Source organism: Borostomias antarcticus (genome assembly GCF_949987555.1).
Source record: "Borostomias antarcticus genome assembly, chromosome: 24".
Classification (NCBI taxonomy): Eukaryota; Metazoa; Chordata; class Actinopteri; order Stomiiformes; family Stomiidae; genus Borostomias; species Borostomias antarcticus.
In genome coordinates this window covers 8923017-8939211 of record NC_140257.1, presented here as the reverse complement: position 1 = coordinate 8939211, position 16195 = coordinate 8923017, and the positions used below count along the sequence as shown (strand labels likewise).

Sequence of the window (16195 nt, the reverse complement as noted above, 5' to 3'; positions counted from 1 at the left end):
CTCATTCTACTGGGCGTCATTTCCAAAACATAGCCTCGTCTGAGAGGGCGAGTGCCCAGAGTCCAGGGGCTATTTCTGGAGACGTGAAAGCCTCCTTTGTGCAGCTATTGATCTCTGCAGGCCGAGAGCGCTGAGGATCATTGAAACCCAGGACATGGAAGGACCATAATTCTCGCAGTCAGAGCCTCTTGGTGTGTCTGTGTGACTAGACTTTATATAGAATAATATTGAGACGGCAGCAAGTCAATTCCCTTAACTGGAGCACTGGGGTAAATTTGAGGAAAATGTGTCCCTCATTAACCAGACTGTATCACAAGCCATCAAAATCCCCCTCTAAGCTGTGTCTGTGTGAGTAAGGAGTACATTTTATAGAATACAGAAATACCTTGGAATGACTAATACTTGGTGAAGAAAATATCATATTTCATTCAAGACGCTGATGGCAATGGGAATTTAAATGATGAGTAGCTCAGCCTGGACAGAATGGCTCATGAAAAAACATATCTGGTAGCTATTTTCAGACGTCTCCTGAGCACAAGCAAAAAAGAAAACTACGTTTGCATTGCAAAAACACTACCTTCCTGGCACGTTATTCCAGCTTCCATGGTCCAGCGAGCAGTTAAATCCAATTTTAATTAATCAGGGATTCAAGAAAATATTTACAAAGCCTCTCTCTCTCTCTCTCTCTCTCTCTCTCTCTTTCTTCCTGATTCCACAACCAGTGTCACTGCTCTCCAAGGCAATAAGAGACAGACATTACAGAAACCTTTCGTGATTAAGTGGGTTTTGGCGTATTATTTCAGTTCACTGAATTACTTCAAGAATGTAATTAGTAATCAGATCTTTTAAAAAGTAATTTGAGTACAACTGTAGGAGACAGGAGGAAAACCTTTTCAATTGCAGTCGCTTTTTGAAAGATCACTTCAAAATGCATATTTTCTTTTGTGCAAAAGCGAATCAATATGAATTAAAATGATAAGTATGCATCTGCTAACTGTTATCTGAACTAGTGAGTGAGAAGATTGAACCACAGCAGCAGGTCACACACGGGAAGACCTGAGAATGTGGCTGTGGAGCAGGTCCCTACCAAGCCCAGCAGAGGGGGCAGTGCACACACACACACACACACACACACACACACACACATACACAGCAGACTGCTGCCTGTATCCAGCCCATTTGAGCATTCACTTTTTTGGTTCAACGCCGACATGAATTTTTCAATGCATAATGACTATTTACCAATTTGCCAAACGCTGAAAAAAAGAAAGAAACCCTGAAATATTCACGGCATCCAAAAGTCATTTCCATCTCAGTTCTCTCAAAGAGGATCCCTCTATGGAATTGTAGTCACTTTGATTTCCCCAAACACGCTCAGTTAAATACCACTCCTGTCAACGGTGACATCTGAACCAGACCAGGTCAAGCCTGGCTTATGTGCGTGGCTGACTTGTTTCTGTTCAGGACTGGTAGGATGGAAGCTAGTCATGCCAGCTGTGAATTGAAATGACATGAAATAATGTCTGATAGATTAAGATAGGTCTTGTTGCCTGGACACATCAGTTCCAATGCTTCCAATGCTAATCCAGCATAATAAGAGTGGGATAGCCAGTTAGCTCATGAGCTCACAACAACCAGTAGCAGCTTCCATAACATTAATGGTAGCAGTCAGTGGCTAAAGCAGTTACACTGATGATTCCTGTAACGTTAGCTATTTTGCTGCAATTGGTTCAACTTCTGTTTCTGGACAAGGTAAGGGATAAAAAGATTGGAGTGAAAGGATGAATGTGTGGAGGTTTGGGGTATAGTCCCATAAAGTCATCCCCACCGGGGCCTTGAACCCCCGTCTCCCCGTATGCTCTCACCACTACTCTACTTGTGCAGTGGAGATTGGCAGGTGGGTTTTGGTGTCCTTCTTCCAGTCCCTAGTGTGGGTTGTGGTTAGAATAAGGGTTGGTGTTGGGACAGGATCTGACCTATAAGGCAAGGGGTAAAGGTTGGAGTGAATGGATGAACATGTGGTGGTTTGGGGTATAGTCCCATAAAGGTCATCCCCACTGGGGCCTTGAACCCCCGTCTCCAGGGTGGGAGTCCTATGCTCTGACCACTACTCTACTTGTGCAGTGGAGATAGGCAGGTTGATTTTGGTGTCCTTCTTTATTTTGGTGTGCTGGGACTACTGCCTCTTGTGATGCCAACAGAGAAATGCAGGTCAACATTAACCGGAGGGAGGAAGTGATAACGGGACAAACGCTATTCTAGGTGCGCTGGCTTACAGCCACGCACAAAAACCACTGCCTCTTGTGGTAGCAACATAGAACTGTAGTTCAATAACACAACGGAGGAAGGTAGGAAGGGAGGGAGGGAGGGAGTGACAACCAGACATTCAGGGACGTGCACAGATAGACATGAGGTGGTGCTAGAGCACCTGCCCTTTGCCCTCTGGACAAGGCAAGTGCCCTTTTGAAAGTTACTTAATTTTTTTTATTTTTTTATTTTGTACAGTGTAGGCCTACTGTAAGTGGCACTTGGTGACATCGATTGTCGATTAAAAGCGTGTAATAATAATGCCCCAAAATGCGTTGTAATTTTGCCAGACACCCCCCCCCCCCCCCCCCCTCCGCACACACACATGTGCCCTCCCCTCCCTCTCTTCCTTTGTCAACGGTAAACGTGAAAAGCGGACACAAACGGAGGCGCGCTGCAGCAGCACTACACACAGCACATCTCCTCCCTGCCCTTTCCTCATCCAGAGTGCCCGAGTGATGACAGCTAACCAGCCAGGTAACACATAAACCAAACAAGTGTATTGTTTGCCCCCTAAGCCTCAGTTGACAAACTATAACTTGCATTTATTTGTCTCTGTTGTTAAGTTAGTCTCATACAGCGCCAAACAGCTGAGCCTAAATTAGCCGACTGCCCACCTGCTTAGCCCACAAGTTAGCTAGTCATATTCAATTAATGGACTTAACGTAATGATGACCACCACACAACCAATGTCAGTAGAATTTGTTGTTGGTACAGCATGTGAAGCTTAAGCTATCAGTATACTTAAGCTGAATATTTAGTATTATGTAGTAACGTTTCAGCCTCTTCTCACGCTCACATGCCACTCTTCACAATTCTCATGCGGAGAAATGAGCAACCCCTACATACTACAGGCCCGTAGCCAGAGGTGGATCGAACAAATCGAACAGGGCAAAAAAAAAAAAACACCCGTCAACAACTCGTGCGACAATCAAAATACAAATTATCTGTCAGCATCCCCCCCCCGCCCACCCGTCAACATCTCACCACGCAAGATGCCCTCATTTTTCCCTGAGCACCTACCCCCCAAAATGTCTGCACGCCACTGCAGACATTTGCTGCCTTTGGTGCGCCGGCTTACAGCCATACACGAAAAAAGAAATCCCTCATTTCAGGTCACAAAAGAAAACACTAATCCTGATGCCATGCTAGCCAAACCATTATGACACAGAAGTGCCAAAGATTAAGTTTGTTTGTTTGTGTGCATGCATACTCATCAGGGGTAAACGATCAGACTGTACTCCCACGGTGTGAGCTCTTTACGAGAGAAAGCAAGAAAACAATCTTCTGCTGTGTGTCTTTGTGTCTGTAACTAAATTGCTAGTCAAACGGCTCCCAATCCAATGGAATATACATGTAATCTCCATAATAAAGGATTAAACATGAGCATACATCCCCATAAGCTCAGAGAAATGCTGAAAACTATGAAGACCGTATATACAGTACATATATGCCACTAAGTGGAGGTTGATACTGAGTACACTGATGGCATCCTTACAGGAAGAAGAAATTCAAAAGACTCATCTAGTCTTTCAAAGACTCATCATTCAAAGACTCATCTAACCTCTTTTAAAGGACACACTCGTGAAAATAAAGTGTCCTTGAGACAAAGAATAAGGACCCTCAAGATCAGGCGTACTGAAACTATAATTTATGCAAAAGTCTTCCTGGATACAATCTCCCGTGTCTCATACTCGCTGAGTGATTGACACGTCTGCCACGCTTCACCTTCTGAAACAAAGCACTTACAACAAATTGTGCTCTTCCCTCCCTGGCCGTGAGCTTCATCTCATCCGCTAATGTTCTCTCTCAGGTTTATGGTTTTAGACGAGTGACCTAGAAATCCTCCCGGCCACAGAGGGTCACCGTGGGCATTAGAGAATGTGGACAGAACTAACGTACAGTAGGCTACAGTACTTGGTTCATCCATTCCACACTAAGATCCAGGACGGCTAGTTCAGGACACGCCATTATAGCACCATCTGCTCCAGGCACAGCAGAGAGGACTGTTTTAATCTCTCACTCTCATTCTTTCTTTCTATGATGTCTATGAGGTTGTGAAATAACGGCTGTCTGTTGCAGACTCTTTTTTAAGGGGTTGTAAGTTGGCTCATGCGACACCCCTCCACAGTTTCATTCAAATCGGTCAGGTAGTTTTTGCGCAATCCCGGTTCAGAAAATGAATGGAGGTGATTGGCTGGCCGGGTTTGGGCGTCCCGTGGACGCGCCCCGCGATTCAGATCTGCTCCAAAATGTAATGGGTTCTAAGTTGGACCATGCTACACCCATCCACTGAGTTTTGTCAAAATCGGTCCAGTAGTTTTTGCATAATCCTGCTAATAGACAAGCACACACACAAACACACGCCACCGAAAACATTACCTCTCGCCCTGCGCTGTTGCTGGGGAGGAGGTAACAACATCTGTAATTTCAAGATGTACAAGACAATACAATACAAGGCAATACCTACAGTGTGAGTCGTATGCCATGTTGATAAATAATAAGTGAGCTGTACACTGTCTATCCGGTCCAAGAAAAATATCTGGGCACCAAAACAAACAAAACAAACGTCTTTGCCTCCTCCACATTGGCTCAGGTCCATAGTGTCTCCAGCCAATCAGAGGATGCTTTGAACACCCTGATGGCAGCTGGCAGGAAGGACTCCGTAGAGCACCGCGGCAGAACCGTAGAGCACCGCGGCAGAACCGTAGAGCACCGCGGCAGAACCGTAGAGCACCGCGGCAGAACCAGTCTGTTGCTGAAGGTGCTCCTCCACCTGACCAGAGTATCCACAACCACCGTCACCGAGTCCAGGCCAACCCCGAGCACAGAGCGCTAATCCTGCTAATCCTGCTCTGAAACTGTTCTGAACATGAACACTGGCGTTTACTTTTGGCGACTGACACTTTAACACATTGGTCCCCAACCACCGGGCTGCAGACCGGTACCGGGCCTCGGAAAGTATAGCCTAAAATGTAAAAAATATAAAAAATAATAATAAATTTATTACATTGAACTGCGTTCAGTCTGTTGGTCATTTTTTCCACCAGTAACCACTATCTGTGAACCCCACAACAATTTACAGATTTTGAACTTCCGACCCCGGAAGTTCCAAATAAAGGAGCACTTCCGAGTTGATCTTGAGCTAGCCACGTTTATATCAGTGTGTTGTTAGGCCTACTTAAACTTATTATTAGGCCTATAATAATAATATAATAATAATAATAATAATAATAATAATGATGATAATAATAATAACAATAATAATAATAATAATAATAATAATAATAATAGGCTAATATGTGTTGACACCAAAATAATATGCATGTAATGTGTTTAAATCAGTGTGCTGTTGTTAGGCCTACTTAAACTTATGAAAAAGTGACTACACTACAACGTTATAGGCTCAGAAAGAAAAAGTGTTAGGCTACCTCCCGGGCCTCGGAACATTTGGCTATATGAAACCGGTCCTCGGTGCAAAAAAGGTTGGGGACCCCTGCTTTAACATAATATCCTGATATTTGAGTTTTTGGTGGCTATTACTGAGGCTGAGAGAGATAAAGCACGGAAGAGACTCTGGGCCCAGGACAAGGACAAGGCCAGCGAGACCACACTGAGGCAGCCGCTCCGTCTCCCAACGAGGCCCAAGAAAGAGACCACAACAAAGACAGCGAAGTACCTTGAGCACCATCTCAGAATCCCTTGTTCTCGCAAGTATAAAGGTGCATAAGAACAGCAATTTAACAGCAACTATAATTTACATTCTGCATATCAAGTAGTTCCCTCTCGTTAAAAGACAAATACCCAGAGCACCTCAGAGAGAGATGGAGAGACGCAGGCACAAAATATCTGTCATTCTGAGCTGAACAGCAAAGGCAAGGTGGGGGTCGGGGCAGCTGCCTGCCAAAGCTATCGATCAATGGAAATCCATTTCATTTCAGTTGCCCGATTACAGTGCAGTATAACTGACATTTACACTAGCACCTGGTGTTCAGGCTGAACCCCCCAGCCCACTCTGACACAGCGCAGCTCTATTTCACCCTCTGACAGAGATAACACTCATCCCCTTCCCTCCAACAGAAGAGGGGGTTCACCAGGGCTCAGGGAGACCGCTGAAGGACACGGAGGGAGGATATTGTACTTCACACCTGAATCGACAGCGCAGAGGGGGGAATACAAGATTAGAAGTCAGTTTCTATGGGAGAAATCCTTCTTGGGAAGCATACTGGACATGTAAATCTAGCTGAAATATATTTTGAGGACAAGAGCTATTTCATCATAATTCAAGAACCGACCAATCTGCTCACTACCAGACTATAGCGACTAACTGGCATCTATCTGCATTTTACTGGTTTTATTTGTCTAAGAAACATATGCACAAAAAGGGAATTTTCGTCTGAAAAGCACCAAACCCCACATTTCTCCAGTGGGTGTTGCTCATCAACAACGATAAGAGCAAATCCTTCAAAGGAATTTGTGCTTGCATCTCTCAGTAGCCAAACGACAAAGCCAGACTTGGGACCTTGACAAAACTAACTTTCTGGGCACATGAATAAAGATAAGATTGTGCAACTAAAATGTGTTGTTAGCAAACCTTTCATAATGTTTAACTGTTTTAACTGGATTGTGTAAATGGTATGAGAAGCCAAAAATAATTTCAAAAATGTTTCTCACAATTGAAATGTGACAGAATTCTGAGCCAAACCAAAGTCATGAAAGTCTCAAAAGCAAGAAAACAAAACAGAAACTCTCACAAAATCAGGCACACAGCCTGTGCTCGGAGTCTGAAACATCTGCTCACAGATGCTTGTCTTTGAACTTATTTATTTTTTATTTTCTAAGATACTAAGTTACTGTTCTAACTCAATTCCCTTCGCGAGAGCATCAACATTTTGAAATGGCTAAACCATAATGTGGGTTTGAGGAGTAAGAAGTACACTGAGTCCATCTGGCAGATACACAGATGGCCATATTAAAAGTCAGTTAGTTTGTTTGTCTGTTTGTTTGTGTGCATGCATACTCATCAGGCACTTGATGAGCTCGAGAAAAAGCAAGAAAACAATCTTCTGCTGTGTATGTGTGTTTGTGCGTGTGTGTGTATGTGTGTTTGTGCGTGTGTGTGTAAAGTGCTAGTCAAACCCCACCCTATCCAATGGAATATACATGTAATCTCCATAAATAAAGGATTAAACATGAGCATACATCCCCATAAGATCAGAGAAATGCTGAAAACTATGAAGACCGTATATACAGTACATATATGCCACTAAGTGGAGGTTGATACTGAGTACACTGACGGCATCCTTACAGGAAGAAGAAATTCAAAAGACTCATCTAGTCTTTCAAAGACTCATCATTCAAAGACTCATCTAGTCTTTCAAAGACTCATCATTCAAAGACTCATCTAGTCTTTCAAAGACTCATCATTCAAAGAGTCATCTAGCCTCGTTTAAAGGACACACTGCCGTGAAAATAGTGTCCTTGAGACAAAGAATAAGGACCCTCAAGATCAGGCGTACTGAAACTATAATTTATGCAAAAGTCTTCCTGGATACAATCTCCCCCGTCTCATACTTGCTGAGTGATTGACACGTCTGCCACGCTTCACCTTCTGAAACAAAGCACTTACAACTAACCAAAGTCGTGAAGGTCTCAAAAGTGAGAAAACAGGGACATAGTCTCTTCTCTGACTTTGAAACATCTGCTAAATGGTGAAGCGAGTTTTAGTAACAGCTAAACGGTGGAAGGGAGTTTGAGGGGTAACAAGCACACTGAGTCCTTCTGGCAGATACACAGATGGCCATATTAAATAATAACAACAGCGAGCGTGTGAGAGCGTCTGCACTGCTCTCTGAGCCTCAGCGGGGCTGTTAACAGATCAGGGGGATGCGAGCAACAAACACATCCACTTACGCTGGGAATTAAAAGTTAGACGAGCGAAAAAAAGCGAACGTCTTAAACAAGGCGACTAGACAGACGGTTCCGTCAGTAGAACTTGGAACCTTCACTAGAAGAGCAACAACAACGGAATGAACAGATGTCTGTGAAGGCTCTAACTCTACGACCTTTAAATACTCTCTCACACAAACTCTGACAGAAAGGCCTATGGCAATAAATTGTTACACAACCGATTTCTGCTGCAAAATATCCCTCTTTAACAGCTGGTATCTGTTACATTTGTCTGTCAGGACAGGAATGGTAATCACAGAACCCAGCTAGGGAGCCAGACCAGAGAACGACGTCCATTAGACGCCCATAGGGTATAATAACTACAGCTATATAATATAATATCTTTAATTAGCAGGAAGGGCCCACTGCTGTGACCAGATCCATTGAGTTTATACTGAGACCTAGGCTACCATTAAAGAATCAAGTCTGTGTGTGTGTCCATGTGTGTGTGTGTGTGTGTGTGTGTGTGTGTGTGTGTGTGTGTGTGTGTGTGTGTGTGTGAGAGTGTGTGTGTGTGTGTGTGTGTGTGTGTGTGTGTGTGTGTGTGTGTGTGTGTGTGTGTGTGTGAGTGTGCGTGCGTGCGTGCGTGCGTGCGTGTGTGTGAGTGTGTGTGTGAGTGTGAGTGTGTGTGTGTGTGTGTGTGTGTGTGTGTGTGTGTGTGTGTGTGTGAGTGTGTGTGTGTGTGAGTGTGTGTGTGTGCGTGCGTGCGTGCGTGTGTGTGTGTGTGCACGCGCCTGTGCTTCCAATAGATTTTTTTTTTTTTACTGAATCATTTTGAAGTCAGAATCACTGCATGTGGGGACAAATAATGAAAAGCGTCTGAACACAGCCAGGACATTATAAGTGATCTGGACGACGAGGCACTAAAAAGACCAACAGCCCACAGATGGAGCAGCCAAGGCCCAGGACAACACTAATGCAATCACAGGGATTTTCTGCCAGCTCACAGGCTTGGCTCATGGGTCTGGCTCATGGGTCTGGCTCACGGGCCGAGCGCGGAGAGAGCAGGACGCGCCCCACAGAACTACACACCAGACTTCACTAGGGGCTCCAGATTGTTTCGGCCCTCCCCAGTGACTAAAGAAGTAGACATACTGTAGCAGAAATGTTAGTTTTTACATTAGTGGTGTTTAAATAAGTGGGTATACTGTTGGTCTGTGGATAAAGAAGTGGGTGTACTCCATATACCCCTGTACCCCCTCCACTACACCACTGGCCCACCCCACTGCCTGGGTGGTCGCCCATGACGACATGACAACCTCTCGGGGGAATTACAACGGCTGTGTCATCGTGTGTGTCAGGACATTTTTCAAGCATTTTTCATTGTGAAAACAATCTCAAAGCATTGAAACAATCACAGAGCCATAAAGAAAACAGAGACACAAATGAATATATAAAATATATACACATTACATACAAAAAGTTTCTATAAATAAGTAGGTCTTGTCTTAAAAGAACCCAGCCTGTGGTGCGGTCAGATTGCCAGGGAGGGCATTCCAAAGGCGGGGGCAGCTGAGCATGGGCCTCCCAGAGAGCGGAGCTTAGTCCTGGGGGTTTGAAGAAACAGGCTTTTTCCATATCAACGATTGCAGGAGGGGTTTAGCGGAGTGAGGAGCTCTATAAGGTAGGGAGGTGCATTGCCATGGTACATGCTGGAAACGTCCTCATCAAATATAGTCTTTGCTGTCCCCTCTCTTTCCAAGCGTCTGACTGCCTCCGACATTTTAGTCTCCGACAAATATGAGCTCTGCACTCTGCAGGAGGAATTTTGTAACATCAAAGATTGGCTAATAGTCAACAAATTGTCTCTACATATGGCCAAAACTACATTTATAGTGTTTGGTTCGAAGCCTAGGCTGCATAAAAAAAGATGTCTGGCATCAGTCTTGGGGGGCAGCACTTCCCTGCCAAATCTTCAGTGACCTATTTAGGTTGCTCCCTAGATAGCAGTCTAGATGGAGGGAGCATGGCACTAAAGATCATGAGCAAGGTAAATGGCTGAACAGATTCTGAGAAAGAAAAGCCCCATTCCTTGATTCAACAAGTCTTAGACTGCTTGCTAATTCTTTGGTTTCTTGCTGCTTTGATTTAGGTCTAGGCTCTTGGTACAGTGGGGTTACTAAGGCCCTTAAAGACAAACTGCAGGTTTCACAAAATAAACTAGTCAGAGTAGTACTAGGTCTGGCATCAAGGGACCATGTGGGGAAGCAAAAGTTCCAGCAGGGCTGGCTCCCCCTAGAGGCTGGGGCAGTTCAGCTCCAGCTCAGGGTGGTTCAGAATGTTTTGAACAACAGAACTCCAGCAAACCTCCAAGGTCACTTTAAGAGGAGTAGTGATACCCAATACCACACCAGAGCTAGTACTGCAGACCTGTACCTGCCCAGGTTTAAGACAAACATAGGCCAGTGTGCTTCCAAATATAGTGGAGCGGTGAACTGGAAGTTACCTTTGCATGTTAAAAGCATAGGTAACCAGCATGGCTTCAGAAAAAAGGTCAAATCCTGGCTCATGGAAAAATTTGAATCATAGGAACTTTAACCTGTACTTTTTCCATGGTTGTTGTTTGTTGTTGTCTGTTTTTTATGCTTTGAATTTATGCCACTAATATTGCTGGATGCTGCCCAGTCATGTGCTCTACCCTGTCCATCTGTACTGTCATTACATCAAGGTCCACAATGGAAATAAGTCGATGACTTTATTGTGTTAACCTTGACAATGTCTTTTTTAAGCTATTGATGTAAAAATCAAATGAGGTTTTTAAAATGTCTTGTTAAATAAACTAAACTAAACTAAAAGCCTCATGATGGAAGTCCTACAGTAGGCTAAGTGCTGCTATCACTTACCCAAAGCTGCCCCAATACTCGGGTCAATCCAGTGGAAAAGGACGGCCTCTATGGAAAGACCTCTTCAAAAAGGATCGGCAATATTAAACGACAAAAAACCCATTAAACTAGCTGCCAAAATGTCATGACACCCATAAGACGAGACAAATGTTATCCTCCGTTATTCCCATTTGATCTACAGCCACTCCAGACAAACCATTACTCATCTGGCCCCATATCCGACCGTCACTTCCTGCCATGTGAGCCAAGCCCTCCACATGATTCAAGCATAGAGCAGGCAGGAGCGCCTACGTGTTGCTTGCAGACCGTGTGAGTCATGCTGGCAAGTGCACTAGTCTACATGTTGGAAATGAAAACGTGTATGAATGCATGTCCTCCTGGCCCAACCTCTGCAACTGCAAATGCTGACATGAATGTGGGAGATGCTGGAAGCACGCCACCCCCATGCCTCCAGTAAGCATGTTGTCATCAAAGCCACATGACTACGCATCAAGTTCAATTCCAGCACCCTTTGCTTCCTATTGCCCGGCACTCTCAGCAGTCCTGGCTGGAGGAACCGTCCGAGATCCTCTCCTCTCCTATCTAGCGGTGACACTATTGTCCACAGCCAACAAGGTATCGGGAGGGTTGTCTGGGTGTCTGATGATCGACCATCTCGGTTGCTTTTGGGGAGCAGAGATCGTGCCGATGTAGCGCCTGGCCCTCTCCCATCATCGAGGAGGGATTCTCCAGTCCTGGGATGTGGAGAGGTCACAGTTAATCCCCACCACCGCCCAGTGTGACCCTGTGATCCCAGCAGAGTTGGCCTGGACTGTGTCTGGACAGCCCGTCCTGGATCAACCTGGGCAGCCTGTTTTGGCCGCAGCAGGACAGCAGCTGGTCCATCTCCCACCTGTAGGCGGACTCGTCGCCCTCAGAGATGAGTCCGATGAGGGCGGTGTCGTCTGAAAACGTCAGGAGCGTGACAGACTGGCGGCTGGGGGTAGCTGCCTGCGTGTTCCAGATGCTGTAGAATGTAGTGAAGGGCCATGTTTACTGCGTCGTCCACAGACCTGTTTGCTCTGTAGGCGAACTGCAGAGGGTCCAGGAGATGGTCCTTGGTGGATTTGAGGTGCAGCAGAAAAAGGCGCTCAAAGACCCTCATTCATACGGCGACGGGCCTGTAGTCATTTAGGCCGGTGATCTTTGTTTTCTTGAGGACAGGGATGATGGTGGAGGTCTTGAAGCAGGCTGGTACATGACATGTCTCTTGTGAGGTGTTGAAGATGTCAGTGAACACCGGGGACACCAGAGACCGAGAAGTTTCGAGACCCAAACTTTGAGGGGTTGAGACCGAGTCAAAACCAGAATCAGACCAGTATGTGTTCCACACTGCATGACACACTTACATGTGGAACATGCAAACCATATAGGCACTCCTCATTCCCAATTGATCTGACAAGTTATTGGTTGCATTTGAAGAGGGTTTACATCCAAACACAGAAATACAGTTAACAAATAAATAAAAATGCGCAGGCAATTTAGTGATATTCCCACAGTTGTGGTCTTGACCGGTCTAGAAATAAATATATAGTCATCTGTGTCCGAGACCGAGACAAAACTGAGTAGAAATGCGGTCCATTCTGAGACAAAACTGAGACCTTCAAAAAGTGGTCTTGAGACTGGTCTCCAGTACCATAACACTAGTGTTCTCCTCCCTCGCTGGGTGTTTTATCTGCTGCCGGTATTTGGGGAGTTCGTGGCTGATTGGCATTAGCTGTCCGGCTAAAGATTAGGCAGTCCGGAGCCAGTGTTGCAAGTAATTGGATTTTTGTCATTGCAAACAACATGTTTACATAAGGTTATTACTAGAGGACTAACTCATGTATCACTAAACACAATCTCTACATTTCCCTCCAGACGTACTGACCCCAGAGCAGGTTGGGTACTGGCCTGAGGGAGAGGTATTATTCCTGGGATACCAGTGGCTGAGTTAGCCTGGCTGAGTTAGCCTGGCTGCCCACGCTGCGCAGGCTGAGAGCCAGGCGGAGGTAGAGTAGGTTAGAGTAACATAACAAGGCAGACAGATGCTCAGGGTGAGTGTGTTGGCTAAATAAGCTTGAATGGGGAGGCTGCATGAAACGTTGTTGAAACATGAAACATCAAGATGTTTTTGCCTAGGCGTATAAATTAAAGTTTCATATACATGTTTTAGATGCATATTAGCAATGTAGTTTCTAAAAAATGTCATACTGTACATGGTGAAATAATAGGCTAGTTTTATATTACACAAAAACTCCAGACCCAATGGCCTAAAAGCATTCTATTCCACCAGGTCATAGTTAAATCTTCAAATTCTGTCATTGTTAAACTAAAGGTTTGCACTCCACAACATGTGAGCTAAGTGAGAAGAAGCCTTCTATCACACCATGTGTTTCTAAATGACGATAGGCTATTGTTGCTCACAGTGTACTCTGCATTTACTTTTTATAATAGCGTCCGCTATGGTACTAATTAGTCCTGTTGGAAAGATATAAAAAAAAAATGTAATCAAATATTGTTTATTTTGTTATTGATTAGACCTATAGCTGCTTTTTCATAGTTCACATATTGATTAGGCCTAGCCTATAAGTTTTGTGCTTTTTTGTCACTTTTATAGAATAGTTTAATTTAGGAAGGCCTATACCATGGTATTATAACAATATTAAGTGCACATTTTTCCTGAATGACCACATAATAAATACATTGCAACTAACCATGTCCTTCTACTTGTAGATCGTAAGCTTGCTAGATTGTTTAGCTTGCTTGCTAAGTATTTGTTCATGATTTAATCATGTGTGGTGGGTTTATTTTATCATGTGTAGTCTTGTGCAACTGCCGACAAGTTTAGGTTTCTTTCACGTTCTAACGTAGGCGGCGGTTACATCCATAAAAAAATTATTCGGTTTGATAAAAATCTATTTTGTACCACAATAAACTAGAGGCTGACAGTACCCTACCAAAATAAATCAAAAACTTGAAATGGCTTAAAAAACGTTTTTGGCTGATTTCTACCAAACGTAGTCCAGCATGAGCCAGTGCTCTCTTGAACTCTCGCCCCAACAACGTGCTTGTGATCACTGTCCACCTGTCCACTCGCTGTCCCCTCGCTGTCCTCTCGCTGTCCCCTCGCTGTCCCCAGTTCCTCAGTGCTTGGGGACCACAGCCCTAGGCTACCTTTAAGACTGTGACAGGTCATTGTACCTTTAAGACTGTGACAGCTCATTGTACCTTTAAGACTGTGACAGCTCATTGTACCTTTAAGACTGTGACAGGTCATTGTACGTTTAAGACTGTGACAGGTGATTCTACCTTTAAAGGAGTAGTAAAGGGGAAATCATATTTAGCCCTGTTTTAAGGTTAGTTATACAATGGTTCAGATCAAAACCTTGACAAAAATAGCACTTTTGAGAAAGTCTGATAATTGCTCTACCAACGTTTAGGTCATACAATGGATGTGAGTGGGCACCGTGAAAAATCTTTCAAAAACATGTTAAACTCTCGATTTCAAAGACAAGAAGCTCTACCACCGTAAATATTTACTGAAAATCCTTATGGTTGAAAGCAAGAAGGCAATTACTAGACGCTGGCTTCTTAAAGAGCCTCCTACCCTGGATCAATGGTTGGATATTGTTGGCAGCATATCCAGAATGGAGCGTATGACTAGTCTAAGATTGCAGAACGACAGGGGAGAAGAGTGGTGGGCTAAATGGGATAGATATCTGTCTGGCAGAGAGTGTGAACATTGTGAAACACAAACTCATTGTAAATGAAACTGTACAATACTGTGTCGAACACCAAATACTCCTGTATATATATATCATCCACTGTACTATAACCTCATGTTCAGTGTGTTATAAAATGCTTTAAAAGAAATACAAATAAAGTACCGAAAAAAAAGACTGTGGCAGGTCATTGTACCTTTAAGATTGTGACAGGTCATTCTACCTTTAAGACTGTGACAGGTCATTGTACGTTTAAGACTGTGACAGGTAATTCTACCTTTAAGACTGTGACAGGTCATTGTACCTTTAAGACTGTGACAGGTCACTGTACCTTTAAGACTGTGACAGGTGATTGTACCTTTAAGACTGTGACAGGTAATTCTACCTTTAAGACTGTGACAGGTCATTGTACCTTTAAGACTGTGACAGGTCATTGTACCTTTAAGACTGTGACAGGTCATTGTACCTTTAAGACTGTGACAGGTAATTCTACCTTTAAGACTGTGACAGGTCACTGTACCTTTAAGATTGTGACAGGTCATTGTACCTTTAAGACTGCGACAGGTAATTCTACCTTTAAGACTGTGACAGGTCACTGTAACTTTAAGACTGTGACAGGTCATTGTACCTTTAAGACTGTGACAGGTAATTCTACCTTTAAGACTGTGACAGGTCATTCTACCTTTAAGACTGTGACAGGTCATTGTACCTTTAAGACTGTGACAGGTCATTGTACCTTTAAGATTGTGACAGGTCATTCTTAATCAGTTTTCCATACTGTAACACAATCACAGGGGGGCAGGAAGACGTAGAAAAGTGCCATCCACCCCTGCAACTGGGGCACCCAGGCCTACCATGGCTACCAGCATTCCCCACAACCTTTCCATTCCACCCATCTCTCAAGTGTGCGTATGTGTGTGTGTTTGTTTGTAAGACATTGATAACTAAAGATATAATCTGAGTAACTATTCTGGGTTGAGTTCCTGGGAATCTTTTGAGCTTTAATGTTGTGGGCAACGCTGAAAACACGATTGAGTTCTAGAAAGCTTAACCCCCCCCCCCCAAAAAAAAAAAATTCATGAAGTAGGCAACTGCTGAAGCTCATCCACATTCACCCACAGTCCTTCATGGGTGAAGTCATCCCAATTAAAATGCAAGCTAACAAAGGGGGAGCTCAACATTTCAACACTTTCAACAATACCCCCTCAGCTGGCTCTGAATACACCGCTGCACAGTGTGTGTGTGTGTGTGTGTGTGTGTGTGTGTGTGTGTGTGTGTGTGTGTGTGTGTGTGTGTGTGTGTGTGTGTGTGTGAGGGGTGGGGGGGGGGGGGGCGGGGCTCCAAGTTGTTTCT

At 44.2% G+C, this 16195-nt stretch overlaps 1 protein-coding gene across 1 annotated transcript in view; it reads right to left on the bottom strand.

Annotated features, from left to right (window-relative positions):
* st6galnac3 (ST6 (alpha-N-acetyl-neuraminyl-2,3-beta-galactosyl-1,3)-N-acetylgalactosaminide alpha-2,6-sialyltransferase 3) overlaps positions 1 to 16195 on the bottom strand; it is a gene marked incomplete at its 3' end in the record, with an annotated part of 39317 nt that overhangs the window by 22187 nt on the left and 935 nt on the right. The window lies entirely within an intron of this gene.